Here is a 5,561-nt window from a genome sequence, read left to right as displayed (position 1 = left end):
GGAACGTTTTGCTTTTATCATTGCTTGTTTTCTGCACTGAAAGAACATGGTATATAGACAGTGTACGTATAGTGTATATGAGGTCCAAAGAGATTTTTGCAAAATAATCTTATTGTAGTACACCATACAATACTTCTTCAGTGAGTCTTTGGTCATGTGCGCTCGCGCTTTCCTTCCCATGTAAACCTCCGTGAAAACGCCCTCTCAACATTCATAGCCCCTTGGGCTGAGAACCGTCAGCTAAGGGACACAGTTGGGATGACTCTTTCTTTGATGCCACATAAAGCATGAAATGATAAATATTTGCATTTTAGTTCCTGGGCATAAGAAAAAAGTGCACCAGAATGGACTAAGAAGTCAATGGCATCCCTCATTAACTCTGAAGATTGTAAAGATGCTTTCAGCATACCATCTAACAAGTGGCAAGGATCTCCTACAGGGAATCACTTCAGCTTGGGTATCAATTTTGACAGGTCATCACACACATTTTTTATATACGTAGCTGAATCACTACTAATACAAACAATATCACTCCAATCTTTGTTGAACTTGGAAAGAACCTTTTTTGCAGAGCATAATAAGAGACACTGTGTTCCATGTTTTCCAAACGTCTGGTGTCACGTTTTCACCACTATCCCAGATTCTTGGTGATATATAAACTTGTCACTATACCTTGCATTTAATGTTTAAAGCCTGAGGTGTTGGCAATTCACCTACTATCAATACTGACCCACTAGAAACTATGGTCTAATGTATTAAGGGTTTTTACCCATTCTCTGTGGGTAAATGTGATGACACATATTAGGAAAGATTTTTATGAAACTAGCCATTTTACCTATCAGTGAAAGAATCAAATGCAGCCAAAATATAAAATGTGAGTTTGATATGTCCTGATTCTCTACAGTTTATGAAATAATTAAACTAAACCTAAAACGTGAAACTAAACCCTGCATCTTTAGACCAAAGGCCATAAAACTGAAAAAAGTAAAAGGAAGAAGAAACAATATTTTAGTGGCATCCCTAAAGAGCAAAACTCAAGCAGAATAATGTCCGCCAGTCTTTCTTACTGCTAGCTTGTATAACAAAGTTACATTTTATTGACCCCTTCAGTAAGAACAAAATGACTCTTTCACTTTCTTTTTCCTTTCTTTGAATGGCATTTAGTTTGTGGTTATGCAGGTGTTTTTTCAGTGTTTATATGTTTTTACCGGTGAGGGCTATTTTTCTTTCATTGGGGTTTTATCAGTTATTATAGGTTTAAACCTAAAACCCCGCAGCCTAAATATAATCCATGTGGTATGTCCTTGTACTATTTCTCTTTCTCAACCTTCCTAGGTATCAATGTCTAAAGGTGTTACTGTGATTTCTTACAAACTTTATGTACTACTGGTTATATTCTTGCTTGTAAAATTTATGGTCACGAGATTGTGGCCCTTTTCATCTTGACTCAGAAAATCTCTCATAGATAAAGGTTTTAAAACTTTCCCTGAGTCTGTGATTATTATAAGAAAGTAAATGTGTTTAAATATTGCCTGTTTATTCTAACTCCCTCTGATTCACAGGACTTATATTAAGGTGACAAGGATTGGTAAGTCATGGTTTACAGGTATAAGTCCTAAATCGGACATCTGGGCAACTGATAGGGTGACTATATGCCTTCGGGTGATACGTGCGCTATATAAGTCGCAATACATACATACATACTATATTACTAATTGGTTAGGCAGGACTGTTAGCTCAAAGTGTGAATGTTATATGGGCCCAAGGTGAGTATGTTAAAACTGAGCTAGTAGGTCCCTGCCATGTGTATGCCTCCCGGCCCACCAAAAAATAAACAAACAAAACACACTACACGTATGCCTACCATCCACCTCATGTCCCTAACAACTGACATGGACTAGTTGAGAAAGGGGCAAGAAAACCAAGATGAAAGGAACGTATCGTATTTGCATATGGCCATGTCTGAACTGGGGTGGCAGAGTTGGCTAAAGAACGGTGATGGATTAAACCCAGATCTGTTGACTTGGTGTGAGTGTTTGATTGGTTCAGATGCTCCGTCCATCACCACCCCTTTTGTACCACTGTATTCTAGGAGTAGAGCATGTTATGTCTCCAGGTGTAGAGCACGTTGTACATTCCAGGAGCAGGAGTACAGACTTGGTAGATTTAAGGTCACACGACTGTCCAGGACCTTAGTGGTAGAGACTGTTGTAAATGAGCGGTTTCGGCAGTCAGCAAGCCCAGGCTCTCACAAGCTGCAGCCAGAGACTTCCACCCTGCCTGGAGGTACAGACAGCTGGGACAACTCACAGAAAGGACGTGTTTTCATCCAGGTGCCAGAAGACATCCGTTCTCGAGCCAATCTGCTTCCTATTCCAGTGAAATACAGTAGCAGATTACTGCAACAGGCACGGCTGTGTAGAGACTGCTGGTAGAAAAGGGCGGGATAAAGACCCCGTGTAGAGACTGCTAAACAGAAGGGGGTAGAAGAAGACTTCTCTACAAAATGAGACATTTTTCGGAGAATGGGGTTAATATAGACAGCTCTAGAGAAAAGAGTCAATAAATACGCTTTCCTAGAGACGAATGATAACACGTATGGGGTGCCTTTGGAGAGTGGGGTAAACGTATGATTTTCTTGAAACAGTGGGGCTGCCTCTAGAAAGGGGAAAAGAGATCCTTCTCGGTAGGCAAGGTTAAGACTGTCGATAGAGATAGACAGTACAGTAGAAGCGTCCCGCAAGTGGTGCGCGTGCAGCGAAGTGGCGGCAAAAGTGAAAGCAAACAAGCAGCAGCTGTTTTGAAGCACTCGTGCTTGTGCTGGCCTCTGCCTTGCGGGAGCGAGCAGCGACAGCGCGAGAGCCATATATTTGCAATTAGCACGAGCGCCGCTGCTCGCTACCGCAATGTGGATGCCAGTGCAAGCACGACTGTTGGGAAAAGGAGCAGACCGATGGCTAAAGACCCTCCTAGGGCAGCGCATGCACGCTGCCTAGGCGAGACCTAAAAAGGTCCATCGCAAATTCTTGCTCATTTTTTATCTTTTAAGATTTTGCGCAGGTAGTGTTAATGGTCCATGGGTTAGAGGGTGCAATGCTTGCCTTTCCCCTGGTGCTGGCAACCTAAGCTATGCTGCGGGGTCCGATATCTGGTGATTTTTTCACACTATTTCTCTGCGTGAGGTGCACCAGCCGTCTTAATACCATACTCACTGGTGACAATATGAAGGTGCCTCTTTGAAATGAAACATTCATTAACATTTTGCAAATCTTTGCACTTTGCATTTCTTGAATTTTTATTAGCACATAGCAGCTCACTTAAATTTGAGCAATACAACATACCATAGAATCATTTTAATAGCCCTCATATCTGCTAATCATATGCACACAAATGCAGTGGAGAGTATCCCAAATGAACGGGAAGATGGGTCCTGATGACGATAGCGTAACCGCTGGAGCTCCTTCCCAGGGTTCAGTATAGCGCACCAATGCTGCCCCCTCTGCAGATCAAGTGACCTGCGCCAGGTCCTCTATGCCCCCTGGAGGTGGGCTAAACTCATTGCTTCCTGCTGATGGTCATTTCTACCTGGACAGTAGCACACTCCTCACTTTCTACCATTGCTGCGCGCTGCTTGCTACCAGTGGGTGGCTTGTGTTCCACATGATGGATCAGGGTTCCTGGACCTTGGAATGTGTGACTGCAACTCTGCTTCCGTGTGGGCCATCAATGAATGAATGAGGATTTGTTGAGCGTGGCTGCGTCACCCTTGAGGGTCTCGAGACACTGCAGGATCATGCTGCTTCTTCTCCAATTGGTTGAACAGCTGGTCTTGAGATCATTCCTGAATTGCTGGAGCAGTGGTCAGAATCTGAGGTGCAGAGGGAGGTCGTTCCAGGTCTTTGCTGCCAGATGGGAGAAGGAGCGGCCTCCCCTGTTAGTCGGGCAGACGAGACGGGTGGCAGCTAGGGTGAAGCATCGGATCTTCCCTGGTGGGATGGTGAAAAATCACATGTTGGTTGAGGTTTGCAGGTCCTTCATTGTGCAGTGCCGTGGGTGAGTAACTGTAGGGAGAGATGGGGTGAAAGGTCTTAATCCCTTTCTCGCCAAAGAATGAGCATGTAATGTTCTCTATTTTCTTGCCCTAGGCAGGGGGTGCAACCCCAGACCCCCCAAGGTAAGTATGAAGCAACAGGTTTTTGTCAGGGCAGGATATTTTTCATCTATGGTTTTTCCAGGAAAAAATTCCAATTGTGCATGCGAAGTATTTGAACATTTATTTTTACTCTGTTCGCCAGAGTGGGTGAGAAAGGTGAACAGCCAACACGTGTTTCACCCCATACATGGTCATCCGGCCTGGGGCTTCCTCAGGGCGTTGGAAGTATAATGCAGTCTGTCAACGTTGTCGATATTGGGTGTTACTTGTGGGTTTCTCTAGTCTAGACATAATGCCGGTTGTGTCTCTCTAGTCCGATACAGAAGACACCGGACTAGAGAGGAAATGTAGGAATACTGGGTAGATTATAATTATATGACAGAATGAACATTGTGTATTCAAATCGCTTAGCTTAAATCCGTTTTTCACCTCTACGAAAGCACAAAATCCGGGAACAGAAAACCTGGCCCCAGGCCTTAGTAGCTCAGATCTTAGTCGCGGCGTCTGAACAGGTAGGGATGCTAATTTTCATTTCCTAATCATGGTAAAGTGAATGCAATTGGCAACTTTTTGGATAAGCCATAAAAACCTTACTTTTCCCATCTCTATAGTTCTCTCTTGGCTCTTTCTGAGTTCGGTCACCTCACTGCTGTTCAGCACCGGGACGCCTCTTTGCTAGGGCAGCTGTTGCGCTCTATAAACCTGCTAACATAGCACATAAATATTCATGATACAGTTTAGAGGACAACTTGAAAGTGGAAAGACTTCAACCTTCCTTAGATGAAAACCATTGTCATGATTCGATGCTCCCTTACAATTCATGTTTAACATTTAAATCGCTAATTACCTTAACTAATGATCAGATCCATTTCCTTTCACTGCCCATGGCGTCCACCCAGCAGAGAGGGCAGATTTGTAATAAGTGTTCGCTGGAAGACAGACTGTGGATATACCTCAAAGACTCCCTCCCTTTCACCCCAGGAAGCCATCTTTGATTCCTGCCCAACAGCGCGTGTCAGCGCGTGCAATGGAATCCACTGGATACAATCGCATCTCAGACTGTCGATACTTCCACACGCGTCAGCGCTGACTAGGGCGAATGCCTCGGATCCATATAGAACCACTGGTGGTATTTTTATTTAGTACTCTTCATTAACAGAAAAAGAGAATGTCCTATATTCCTGCAATTATATTTTACTAGAGCCCAAGGCTAATAAAGTTCTGATCTTTACAGCAGTTATATGATCATTCCAATTTAATATGCTATTAAATAGTATGCCTAGACAATGTTGAGACCGCTGATGGAGCAAGGTTTCATACATACAGAAACTTGCTTGGACTCAGCCCTCTCGAAATAACATGTAACAAATTAATCAATATGTTTTGTTTTACTAATATTTACAGTACA

This window comes from Lissotriton helveticus, chromosome 9 (genome assembly GCF_964261635.1).
Source record: "Lissotriton helveticus chromosome 9, aLisHel1.1, whole genome shotgun sequence".
Classification (NCBI taxonomy): Eukaryota; Metazoa; Chordata; class Amphibia; order Caudata; family Salamandridae; genus Lissotriton; species Lissotriton helveticus.
This window is presented reverse-complemented; position numbering follows the sequence as displayed.